The sequence below is a fragment of the Alexandromys fortis genome, unplaced genomic scaffold (assembly GCF_014885135.2).
Source record: "Alexandromys fortis isolate MF-2015 unplaced genomic scaffold, M_Fortis_MF-2015_v1.1 scaffold_125, whole genome shotgun sequence".
NCBI lineage: Eukaryota > Metazoa > Chordata > Mammalia > Rodentia > Cricetidae > Alexandromys > Alexandromys fortis.
In genome coordinates, this window is record NW_026068026.1 from 2379707 (window position 1) to 2393712 (window position 14006).

General features: G+C 41.4%; 1 protein-coding gene across 1 annotated transcript in view; it reads left to right on the forward strand.

Moving 5' to 3' along the window:
• Positions 1-7632: 7632 nt before the first annotated feature.
• The window catches only part of Slc16a7 (solute carrier family 16 member 7), a 163260-nt gene continuing 156886 nt past the window's right edge, over positions 7633-14006 (forward strand). The window contains exon 1 of the mRNA XM_050163876.1: positions 7633-7777. The gene's annotated coding sequence lies outside the window, so the exon portion shown is untranslated. The remainder of the gene's footprint in view (positions 7778-14006) is intronic.

Below are 14006 nucleotides of genomic sequence, written 5' to 3' on the forward strand. Positions count from 1 at the left end.
GATCATCACCCCTGCTTCCTTTAGACCGATTAGAGTGGCCCTGGTCTCCTTAGCTCTCCACAGTCCCCATCACCATGGGGGTATTGTTTAGCTTTACCAAGTTGACTAAAGAGGGCGACCTAGATTCAGAGACTTCATTGTGGTTTTTCTCACTATGATGACTTACCTAAAATTAAAAAAAGTAATTTTATTCATTATTCAGTGTGACAGTTGCTTTTACTCTTGAGGTTATTGCCAGTTTGTGTCTTCTAAGAATCTATTAACTGAAACTCTACCTCATACTGGGGATGCTGATTTGGAGCTAAAGGTACAGGAAGATGAGGCCATGAAGGTGATGAATATTAGTATTCTCCAGGAAAACACAGAGCTTCTCAGCAGGGTCGTTGTAAGGACCCAACTAGAAGCTGGCCATCTGCCTATCAAATTCAGTTTCTTATCAAGTCCCTGGCCTGTGGGCCCACTGCTTCTGCATTTCTGTCAGAAATAAGTGTGTATTATTTAAACCACGCAATCCATCGCATTCCACCACAGCAACCTGCAAAACCCAAGACATCAACATGCCAGTCTTATGGAAGAATGGCCACTGAATGAATGATCAAAACAAGAAGCCAGCTAGCTGAGTTGGACCTTGGTTGTAGCACACTTACTCTTTAGAACCCAGATACCCAAGGCCTACATAGGGAAGAAATGACAAATCACTGGATTTCTAGGTGCCTCTATCAGTTTGCACACTTATCAGTCTATTTGCTATGTGAGTATCCTTTCTCCAAACACATGGGCGTAGGTAACTTCAGGGAAAGATTGTAAAAATCATTTAAGTATAACTGTCCTGGGCTTGCAGAATTGTTGCTTCCGGCAACAAATCATCTATGTAGCAATAGTATTCTAGTTCTAAAACCTAGTTCAAGGTGGAAAAGGTGAGAGTTTCTAAATGTTAGAAGTAATATTTATATTGCATAGTTTTATAAAAATTCCCTGGGCATACAATATATGGGCTTCCTTCTAACATTTTCATATGCAAATGGGATGTCCACACACTTCTTTTTTTTTTCCTTTTTTTTTTTTATTATTTAGAAGACAAAGTCCCCTGTCCCAACAAAGTTTGTTCTAAGGGTTAGGAACATCAATTAGGGATTGATTTTAATTAGTATAGGGTTGGGGGTTGGGATAGAATTTATATAGGCTCAGAGATTTCTTTGAAAAAAAAAGGGAAATTGGATGGGGTAATAGGTAGATTTGTGTGAGCTTACTCGCACTAATAATAATAATGAATAATAGAGTGAATACTTGTGAGCTATTATTTACAGATAATTTACATTGGTATAGATTCTTCTATGTTGATACAAATTTAAATTATATTGAATATTCTCCCATTTCTGTTTACAGTATTTGTACACCTAGGCAAAGTTATTTTGTCATATTATATGCTGACTGCTTCTATCTCTTCTTAAGACATTTTGCATATTGATACAATTTTAGGATATATTTATCATATTGCACTGTACGTCTCCCTTTGATCAAGATACTTATACATTGTTTACATTTTGAGGTCCTTGTCCTTATTTGCTGCACAGTTGTTTAAAAATTAATATTTTAATATGAAGCCTTTAAGCTATATAGTCATTAAGTATTATATGTCTGTAGGTATCCATGTTTGTCATGTTTATAGTTAGACTAATCAGGTTCTTTAGATATAAAGAGATTATATTCCACATAGATTCTTTAGGATAGGATAATTATTGAAAACCTTTAGCATATTTCTTGCCTGATATTGTTTATGCTGGTTGTAATTCTAATTTTTATATTTGATATTTGTCCTTATTGTATATAGTTTTGTGTTAGGCTTAGAACTCTTTTATTTAAGTAAAAGGTGGAGGTGCTATGGGAGCTCCTTCAGCCAGTAGTCTTTAAGACACCAGCCCACTTGGGCATGGCCTCTTATATTATAAATGCCAGTGTAAAGTGTCTGCTAGGCTAGCTCTCTCTTCTGACTTCTGGATTCGGTTCCTCTTCCACATTTGTGCAGAGGAATGTGATCTGTGAGTCTACCCCTAAATAAATAACCCTTTATTATACTTAATTCTGAGCTAGCGTGGGATTATTTTGCAGCATCCATCATTATTTTCCTTTATGAATATCCAGCCTCAGATAAGTTATTATAACAACAGAAAATTCAGTTAAGTGTCAATTCCTACTTTTTTTTTTTTTCTGAAAGCAGTATAACATCTTCCATCACATATCTCCTAAAGGTCAAGTTAGTTATTCTACATTTGGAAGCAGATTGCACTGTAGGTTCTGTGAGCATGCTCTTATACGGCAAGAGGGATTTTAAAGATGTAAGATCACAGACTTTAAAGGAGAGAGGCTATCTATATAAATTCAGTCCACTCAAAGGAGCCCTTGACAGATGTTTTGATGAAGGAGAAGGTGAAGAAATTCAAAGCAGTAGACAACCTGAGGGTCTGTAGTTTTGTGAAGACAGAATGCAATGTAACAAGGAATTTTGGCATCTTAAGAGAGCTGAGTTGCTACTACTCAAGAAGAATTAAGCCAGACAGGACAAGGTGGTGGTGCACACCTTTCTTTAATCCTTTAATTCCAGCACTCAGGAGGCAGAGGCAGGCAGATCTCTGTAAGTTTGAGGTCATCCTGGTCTGCAGAGCAAGTCTAGAACAGCTAGGGCTACATAGAGAAACTATGATCCTGTCTTGAAAAACAAACTAGCAAAGAAAGAAACAATAACAACAAAATGAAAAAAAAAATCAAGAAAATAGAGAGTAGAGGCTGGAGATGTAGCCCAGTAGGCAGACTGCTTGACTGGCATGCATGAAGCCCTGAGTTAAACACCCAGATTCACATAAATCTGAGTATGCTAGTTCAAGCCTATCATCACAGCACCTGGGAGACAAAGGCACTTATTAGAAACTACACCCATAGCAGTGGGGGCATAGTTCACTGGTAAAAGTGCTCACCAAGAATTATGACTTATGATTCCCGTGTAGACAGGAGAATTTGTAGGACAGTAATTTCTCAGTCAAGGCTTACCTTTTCCTTCTTGTTGATAAATAGGCCACGGTATACCTCCTCTCTGAGCAAGTCGTCATGCTCTGATAATCCTAAAACGCATGGAGAAATCATGTTTAGATGACCCTATTGCAATCCACATAGACTGAAGACATTTCATCGTGTCCATACTTTTGATATTGTGACATGACCTTGTCATTTATAAAGTTCATGCTGAAGAAAAATCCAACCAAGTAGGAAAAATAAAGAAATAGAAAAAAAAAAGAAAAAATCATGTATTAAGTAAGTTGATGCTTTTGTGTTGAGTTACATACATAGATGTCCTAGGGTGTTAAGTTGGACATGCCTGTATGATATTAGTCTATGTTCTTATTCTCCATTCTGACTAGGATTCTACATATCACAGAGTAGGCAATCAATTCATTCTTATTTTGCAAGCAAAATCAATAAACACCATAAGATCACTGCTGGTTTTATTACTTTTGGTTTTGTATGTTTGTATGGTTGGTTGGTTGTTTTTTTTTTATGGACAAATAACAATAAGAGCAGAAGGGGAGGAGAAAAATGTTCCTTCAAATAAAAGCAGATACAATCTTTAAAGATCCCATACCTGGAGTGGGGAAGAAATGAATTTCTCTCTAGTATAGTCAAGGGTCACAGCTTTATTCTACAATTATAACTTGATTGAGTGACAGGGGATGAAAATACATTTGTACATTCTACTCCCCAGTCAAATCCCTAGCTCCTACATGACAAATGGTTCTCCTTATGGTGAACCAAAGATATCCATCTTATCTTAATATGAGATTTATTTCAAGTATGATGACACTAAAGTGATTGATTTTTCTATGAAAACTATGTCTGCATTATGCAACTGTCCAATTTGTCCATTAAAAATGATTAATGAAACAAGCTTCCATTCTCTTATTTCTGATAGACTGTTTCCTAAACATGTACATATGTCGTATTCAATAATACAATCTTCTATTTCTATAAAAAGGTTTATAACTTACAAAGCAATTCCATTTACATTATCTGGTTGACATTTCTTAGTTACGAAGATAGCTTATATCACTTATGAAGAACGTATGCTTAACATTTTGCTTTTGCCCAAGCTGTGTGTTAGGAGTACATGTATATACCTAATACACTTTCAGATACTTACTGGAAATTGTATTTTTAAAAATAAAACGTGAGTTTTATTTTGCACATTAAAAACAAGTCAATAACACATGTGTACTGAATAATTGTATTTACACAATCATAGAAAATAATAATAAAAGTATTTCAAGTATATAAAACACAGGAATTATTTTGTGCTTTCTTCATATCATAGAATACTTCTTTCCAAAAAAAAATGTCCAAGCTACTGACTCATACCTACACCTACATATATATAGGAAGAACCAGAACCTGTGAACAACAACAAAAAAAAATGTTTATTATGGTGAGAGATAATTTAAAAGTCCCAAAGACATACAGGTGTACCTTGAATTGGAAGGAAAGTGTCCTAAAGAGGTAAAATCATGGTCTTTGGGAGAACTTAGAAAGGGACAGATTGCTATGAAATACTGGATGGGCTACAGAGTTGATGACTGTCTGTGCCTGGGAGGGGCACACAGATACAGGCTACAAAAGGTGGGGAATGAGAAAAGAGAGAAAAATATAAGAAGTTAAGGGCTGACTGAGGATGAGGATGGAGGCAAAGAACCAGAGCCTGAAGTGGGCAGCTGTGGGGGTGGAGAGTTGGATTCCATAAGTCTGCACAGCCTAGGAATTCACTAGTTTGTTTCTTTGTGGGACGTGAGCTGCTAGAGAGGCAGATCCCGTTTTATTTTTGCCTGTTTTTTTTTTTAAACCATTGTTATTTTAGGTTATGAGTAGTGAAAATAAAGAGGGGACAAAGTGTTCTGAATTCTCTTCCTATGTGTTCTCTTCTCACTGAATTACATTTTCTCCTTAAGCTCTGAATAATATTAAGTAACAAATTACATGATTATATGCATTAATTAACTGAACTTATTCTTAGTACGTTCTACTTTCAGATTCCTTTGGAATCCAAACAAATATCTACATACCAAGCCTAGCTATAGTAGCAAAGCAATTCAGAAAGGAATTCCCATTCATAACCCAAGGGAGGCAAGAAAACTAGATTCAGAGTTTTGAAGGGTTTATTTGTTTGTTTATGATCCTGGGAGTTTAGTATAGGGTATTGCACTAGGCAAGCTTCATACTGTTAGGCTACACTCTCAGCCTTAATTTAAAAATAGAAAACCTTTTTTATTTTTATTTTTATTTTTTTTTTATTGGAAGCAATGGGTTTTCAACCTACGGGTAGCCATCCCCTTGCAGGCTGCATATCAGACACCCTTCATATAGGATACTTATATTACAATTCATAAGAGTAGCAAAACTACAGTTATGGAGTAGCAATGAGGTAACTTTATGGTTGGGGGTCACCAGAACATGAGGAACTGTATTAAAGGGTCACAGCATTAGGAAGGTTGAAGACCCCACTGTTTGGAAGCATTAGCTCACTAGTAGCTCTTGATGCCCCTGAACTCACTTTGTAGCCTGGAACCTCTGGTCTTCCTGCCTCAGCTGCACCACCAAGCCATCCTGGATTCATATTTAAATACTGGAAAAACAACACCATAAAAGCATGCTATGATTCTAAAATGTCTAGTGATGACCTTTGCAAGCTCGGTAATGGATTAAATAAGACAAGAGACTGGAGAAAGAATGGTATAAAAATAAAACATACAAGAGAAGGGAAGGGGAGAGCAGATTAAATTCAAGAACTATATATTTTCTTGTGCTTTTTCTTCTTAGAAAAGAAATAAAAGTGATGAATGAGCAAAAAAAATCTTAATAACAAATAACCAAGAACATGACCTTGCTATGTCTTTATGTTGTTTCTTTTAAATGCTTATCACTCTTTTTTTTTTTTGGCAATGAAACAGAGAAATTTATAGTCTTTGTTAGCTACTCAATTGCTACCATCCATTTTTGCTGATTTTTTTTTTCTTCTCAGAAAACTGGTCATTTCTAGAATTTTCTGCCTTAACTTTTATTTTTAAAATTATAACATTCTTTAAAAACATTTAACATTTATTATTATTATTTTGTGCATATTGTATGTGTACATATGTGTACATGGGAATGTTTGCCAGGGGTGTGGAGGTCAGAGGGCACCTTGAAAGAGCAGCTCCTCTCTGCTATGTAGATGCCACTCTGGTCACCCGACTTGGTGGCAAGCATCTTTACCCACTGAACTTTTTGGCTGCTACATTTGGAACCACTTGATATTTTTTGTTTGTTTGTGGGATCCCCCCCCCCCCCCCCCCCCCCCCCCCCCCCCCCCGAGACAGGGTTTCTCTATGTAACAGTTCTGGCTGTCTTGGAACTCACTCTGTAGACCAGCCTGGTCTCAGACTCTCAGAAACCCACCTGCTTCTGCCTCCCAAGTACTGGGATAAAAGGCACGGGCCACCAACACCAGGCCTAATTTGATCTTTTCAAATGATTTTCCAATTACTTTATATATTGTTGTGCTTAAGTCTTAGGGAAACAATATTCCTCTTTTGTAGTTGCAGAAGTCGATATTCAAATTCTGCCTTTGCAAACAGACTGACTAGTTGGGACGAAGTAAGATGTTATGAACGTTATCCAAGAGGTACCACCTTACTGTGTCTGTCTCCAAGTGTGTATAACGCGAGGAATTGTAGATTGCATCTAGTGGAGTATTGCATTATTAAATTAGGAAAGAAAAGGTCAGTTATACGGGCAGAAAACTTGGACCAAGTTTTCAAATCAAGCACTTACTCCTCCACACAGTTTTTGTCTAAGTAGAGAGTCCCACTTAAAGATACGAAAGAAAGCCAATCTTGGGAGTTGTCCAACCCTTCAATTACAATCCTTCCTCTTTTTAACTTCCCCAAGGAGGGCATGTTAGGGGAAGAAACCAAATCAACATCTGTGGGGCTTGCCATTATTATCCTTAGAATTCTTTGTCAAAAGCTAAATCCTGTCTTCAAAATGTAAATAATGTGAGTTACAAATAGGAAAGAAATTAGTTACAATCGACACCCCCATCCCACCCCCCCCTACTTCGCCACCGCTGGCCCCGGAACTCTCAAACTTTCAGTGTCTTATTGTACTATTTTCTGTTCCCCCTTTGTCTTTTACATTGGGGGGATTTGGCTCTGACCACAATCTCTTTCTCTATCCTCAATCAGGCCAGCACTCCCTTCCCTACAGAAATCCTAACCGAATGAATGAACGGGTTATTCACACAGCCGCTTCTGCCCTAAGCTCATAAAGAGGTCTTGCTCTTTTCTCTGCCTTCTGCCGGCTCCTCTTGGCATCCTTATCTAGAGATTGCATAACAGCCCAGGTCTCTCCAGCCACCTCACACCTGCCTCTTCAGGTTGGGCGCCAAAGCACAGGGCTAGGAGCTAGTCTGGGCGGCCCAGCCTCCACCGATCGCTCCTGGTCAGAGCTAAAATCCGAAGTGGAGTGCCGGGAGCCACAGAGCCGGCGCCGACAAGTGCCAGCCGCGGCGTCCTCGGGAGCATGCTCAGTGCGCCTCCCTTCCCCGCGCCCCCAGCCCGCGCCCTCTTCCCGCGCTCCCGGGCACCCCAACCGCCTCCGCTCCCGCACCTCCCCTCCCCCCATTCAGCCGTTTACAGCGAGGCGAGGCGGCTGCAGGTGGGCGAGGGGCCCGGGAGAGCGGCGGTGCGGCCAGAGCCAGGTAAAGGCGGTGCTCCCCGGGAGGACGGGAGGAGGAGGACGAGGCGGGATGAGGGCGAGTGCGGCTACCCAGGGACCTCAGGCGGGTGCGGAGAAGCCGCAGCCCGGCTGCCAGCCCGTGCTCGCTGTGTGTCGTGAGCCCTTATATAGACAAAAATCCCCAAGCCGAGAGGGCGCGGGCTCGAGCGGGAGCTACCAGGTCCCTGAGGTCCGGGGATCCAGAGGTCGCAGGGTTCACGCCACCAACTCCACAGCTGGTGCCACTCTGGTCCGGGCACGGCAGGACGTCAAGCGGGCCCGCCAGGCGAGTGCTCCCGCGCTGCTCCCCAGCATCTTTCCCGGACCCACAGCATCCCGGGTGGTGTCCTTGCAGTGGGTGTGGATGGGTCGGGAAGTACGTGAAGGAACAGCTGCTCTTTCAGCAGAAGACCTGAGCCTGGGAAGAAGGGAAGGTGTTTTGTTTAGGTCCCCAGGAATCCTAGGTAGAGGCTGCTGGCAAGGTGGATGCAGGAGAGGTTGTGGTATCTTGCAGGAGCCTGAGAAGAGCCTGCACCACCCTGAGGTCCTCTGGGCTTTCTGGGCCACTTCACCACTCTGGGCTTGCCAGTCTTGGCCAGGTAGCACAGGTGGCTGTGAGCCTCGGAGGATGCTGCATCCCTTCTGGCTCACTGTCCCTTTCTACTTCTGCTAGCTGAGAGGACAGCAGATCTCTTTGGGAGGGGCGGCAGTGCTCTAGGCATCTCTCATTCCTGGTTGGACTACTCTTGTTACAGTTGGGGAAGTAGTGCTTAGGCAGGCACACAACACACACACACACACACACACACACACACACACCAATTTCTCTGCAAGTGTTTCTTTAACTTACTTTGGTTGAGAAATAAGAGTGGGCCACCTTGAATGAGGGCTGTCTAGTAGCAATTCAAAGCTAATAGTCCATGTCCTCCTCCCTTGTCAAACCACCAAGAAATGCAGCGAAAGAATAAAAATAGCAGGGAATGACGAGCATGCCCCTTAAAAGCCCTGGCAACAGAAAATCGTGGGCACACATGCCCTTTGCTTGCACTCCAGACTTCAAGGCTGAACCCAGTCAGCACAGACGGAGGAAGCCTTTCAAGGCCTGATTAGGTTCCAACGACTGCATACTCTGTCACTGCAACCTTAAAGGTGTGCATTTAAGAGGGTGGCAGGAAAATCAGAGTTGGGTGTAGGCCCCAGTGCGAAGACGAGAGTTGAACAGGGTAAGTCACTTGAGGACAAAGAGACAATCCTAACTCCATGTTCTGCTCCCAAGTGCTGCACGTTGAAGTCCATCTAGCTGAGAGGATAACTGATGATCCCAGGGACAGGGAAGGACATGGTGACACAGGGAAGCTAAGGTGTGGTGTGCTGCTACAACTCACAGATGCTCACATGAACACTTCGTAGCTACAGATTGCTCTTTCCTTCTGAGTTGTTTGTTTACTAACAATCTGAATTTTTGTAGGGTGTAGCAGAGGATTAAACTTAGGGCTCTATCATTGAGCAATGATTTAAAAAAATCTCTACTTTTATTTTGAAGCAGACCCTTGCTAAATTAGCCAGGCTGGCCTTGGATTCTCTGTGCAGCCTAGGAAGACTTCACACTGGCCCTGCTCCCCAGGGACAGGGATTGCAGGCATGCACCGCCCTTCTCTGACGTGACCTGCAGAGTCACCAACAGTTTCTTATATACAAATTAGGGCACACTCCTATCAATTCCATGTTCCTAGGCATACATGTTTATTTGATAGCATCTGTCCTGTGTTTCAGACTTTCATCCTTCCTACCTGTATGGAAGGTAGAATGACTTCAAACTTGCTCTTTATCCAGAATTTTATTTTTGGGCTCACGAAAGGGTTGTCTCTAGATGTTTCTTTTGATTCTGTGCTCATTCACCAAACACTTAGGAGACATTTGTATGACAAAGGGAAGCTAAATATAAAGTCAGTAAGAGCCAGATACCAAGATTGTTTCCTCAGTGGCAGGGATTTTTTTTTCCCCCAGAAGATTATTTTGTTCAGAGAGACTACCATTGTACATATTTTTATCCTTCACAAGTCTGCACAAAACTTCCCAAAGGGAAAGGCATCAAAGTGAGAATCACTAAAAGTGAAAGTAAGAGGGTGCTGGAGAATTGTGATCTGCAAAGTCCAGATGCTGGAACTCTGTCAAGCAGCAGTGGACGCCATGCAGTCCATGCCACGGTATAAAATCCTTAGTGTCTTTAGAATGCTGTCTTCAAGCATGTCGCTATTCTTCTTTTAGCATGTAAGAACCCTATAGAGTAGATTGGTCTATACGTATATTTACAGACATGTTTACGCACAGTTATAGGGCTTACTCTATCAGAAAAGTCCGTTCTGTGTTGCTCTAACAAAATATGTGATGCTGTGTTACCTATTTGTAAAAAGAGATTAATTAGTCTCATGGTATAGATGGCTGGAAAACCCAAATGCCATGGTACTGGCATCTTCTCGGTGTTCCCTGGAAAATGATAACACAGCAATATAGCACATGCCAAAGTGGCCAAACATGTTGGATGGTCTAAAGTTTTATCAAAGTGCTTTCCTGGTAACTCACAGAGTCCCACTTGGCCTAACTGATCTCATGAGATGTGTCACTCCTGGATGAGTGACACCCAGAAAATCTCAACTGCTTTTTCAGGGCTTCGTCCCCTCTCAGCTTGATAACATTTTGTAAGTGTTTCAGGCTCTACATGTGTGCTGTTGGGGACAAACCAGATTCAAGTTATAGCAGGTCCTCGGTGACAGAACTGGGACACACAGACCACAGGATCATAAGATCTCTGTGATACAAGTTCTGCCCTGTATGACATTAATCAAGAGCAAATACTTTTTTTTGCCTGTGGTGCCCTTTGGTGCCTGGCACGTGGTACTATTGAAGGACAGATTACAGGAAGACTAGCGTCAAGAGCAACCGACATGGATATTGAGGGAGAGGAGGAGAAGGAAAGAAGCAAAGGTCACACTAACCTCCGATGTCTCCAGCTCTAACTCGGGCAGGAAGTACCACAGGGATTCTGCCCTCAAAGGCAGGATGGCTGAAATCCTTCGGAGGTACTCTTTGCGTTTAATTGAGCCATCTAGTTTGTGAGACTTATATGTGTGGATTAGAAAACTGTTTTCTCTTGCATAGGGAATTAGCAAAAGGAGCACATATCCCATGATAGCAGAGTGAAGCCCACTCCTTTAGGGGCTGGGTTTAAATGACTTTTAAGAGGGAGCAATTGGCTTTACTTCATGCCATGTGAGAACTGAACTTCTATGATATTTTTAACATCCAAGAGGACAATAATGATGTGAAATGTCATAAAAGATGCACAGTAAACACAATGCCTGGTGACAATTGCAAAAGATGTCCTTCACCGCCTTTGTCTCCCTTCCTAGCCCAGCCTCCAACCTATTTCAGGGGTCAAGGCCCCTCCCGTTCCCATGACTTGGTGCCATCTGTCTTCATCAGGCCTCTCTTGACATTGACCTGGGAGTCTCTTCCACCAGACATTCCCTTTTACCTTAAATTCTACTTATTTGGGAAGCATTCTGTTTGTTCTCCTGACTTCTTGGTCTTGAGAACGGAGATCATATCTGACTGATCTGGGAAGCCATATGGATGGGACAGAGCAGAGGTCAAAGCAGGTGCTCTGAGGGCTAGCCTGTCTATATTATGATTTATTGGTTCTTTAACCAGTTAGGGCTAGTTTTCGAACATCGTCAAATCTCCATTCCTTCTTTGTAAAATAGAAGAAAGAACACATTACATGTAGTTTAGAAAGACCAAATGCAATAGTAGTTAGAACTAACACATGTATAGAAATAATTTAAGGTGTGCTAGCTAGGCAATATTAATACTGGCTTTGGCTTTACAGGTCATTTCCAAATTCACTGGCTTCTTTATCTTAACTGATTGGAAACCCCAGCGAGGTGCCTTATTGGTGGTACATAATTAAACACTGAACACACTGATTATTATTATTATTATTTTGTATCCTGCTTTGTGGCAGGCTTTCTGAGCAGGGTCAGCCAGGTATGCATGTCCACTATTCTAGCATTGGGGAGGTAGAGACAGGGTAATCGAAAGCTGCATGGCCAGTCTCAAGTTCATAGCTGTTCAGAGGCCATCCTGGGCTACACAAGATACTTGTATAATGATTAAAAATAAAAGAAACAGCAGAAGAAGAACATTTGGATCAATGTGTCAGGAAAAGCGTTGGGGAATGACTGTATAGTGGTGCTCAATGAGTAGTAGAACATTTAAAATAATTTCAGAGAGAGCTTTGTTTTCCTACTTGGTCACTTAAGTGTTGGGCTCCAAAGGCCAGTCTGCCTGTTTGAAGATTCGGTGTTTTACACCCGCCATACGACAGAGCAGCCTGACAGACAATTTGTAGATGAGTAAATATTAACAGCCCCTTCCATCTGTGATAACCAGTAAAGACATGGGACTGCTGTGGACATGAACTGAAAAAATAAAAATATTAGATTAGAATGCAAACATCCCAGGGTTTCCCCCTAGCACTATAAAAGATGGAAAAAATTAATTACAAATTAAACACTGAGCTTAACAATAATAAAAATAGTCCAGGTAAGGCTGGAGTAATTTATATTTGGGTTCGCCAGAGACCTTTCCAATATATTCATATGTATCAGTACTGATAAACGATGCACATATTTTGTAAATAATTTTCCTGACCTAATAATAAAACCATTGCCAGCGTCTTCATTAATATTCATGGAAATCCCAAAGGAGTTTCTGAAAAACCCCACAAGTTTCCTGAGTGGCAGCTACACTGTGCTGAGGGAGTTTTTATTTTTCTTCTTCTTTTCTTTAGTTTTCTTTTCTGTTAAAGGTGTTGTGCAGTTTATGGGTATTTCCATGTCAGTGTTCATGTGGTTTAATTACAGAAAGCAGTTATTCATATTTGGCAACAGCTGTCATAAATACAATAACTTTCAATCAAAAGCAAAATGTTTGTTTAGATGAAGACTTATATAAAACATTGGTAGTCTAAAGAAAACTATTGCAAATCCCTGCTCATTTCTTCATTAATTATAGTGTGAAACTATTTTTATTCTTCATTAGATTCTATTTGAAGCTGTTACCTGGCACAGTTGTGTATTGGTCAGACATACTCTGCTGAACTGAATTCTGAAGCAGGTACCTGGGAAATGAAATGTATTCATGTAACTCACAGTCTCAAAGGTTTGTGTATCGGTGGCATGGCAGGCATTAGTTTCTCCTCATTGAGGGTGGTATATAGTGACATATTATGGTGGGCATTTTTAAAATGCATAGGGGCACATCCCAGAGAGGGACTGGGATTCTGTAATCTTAAACCCATATCTATCATCAGTAACCTAAGGACCAAGAGGCTGTATTTTAAAGCAATGGCCTGGGTTAGGGATGTAACTCCATTTGTACATCGCTTTACATGTGTGAAGCCCTGGGCTCAGTTTTCAGCCCTGCATTAAAGGGGTGCAGCGGTGCATGTAGAAGTAAGCAGAACTCTGGGCCTTCGTAGAAATGTACACGCTTCTGCTGGACAGCTCCCAATTCTGCATTACTATCACCTCCAGCGCTCTGTGGTCCTTAACCCTGTTTCTCCTTCCTTCTTCTTCTTTTTCTTTCTCTCTTACTGTTTCCAAATCTTCACTGGTGTCACATTCATCTTGACATTTGAAAGACCCCCTTCCTCCTTCCTTTGTTCTCACCATCATTTTTTAATATTTATTTATTTATTATGTATACAATATTCTGTCTGTGTGTATGCCTGCTGGCCAGAAGAGGGCACCAGACCTCATTACAGATGGTTGTGAGCCACCATGTGGTTGCCGGGAATTGAACTCAGGACCTTTGGAAGAGCAGGAAATGCTCTTAACCTCTGAGCCATCTCTCCAGCCCCCTCACCATCATTTTTTTTTAACTGTGATAGTTATACATCCGAAATACACATGCAGTTAGATGCTCTTTGTGCAGCAGACCCCACCCCCGCAACCTGCAGACAAGTAATAATAATGATATCGGCAGTTCCCACTACCTGTGTCCCCAAACCATATCACTGGGAACAGTTTTCCCAGGCTCACCTCTTACTGTCATCCAAACCAAGCCGAACTGAACTGTTTCTGTGCCCTCTTCATCTTCATTCTATCCCCAACATCGTGTCTTGGGTTATACTACCCCTTCAGCCCGAA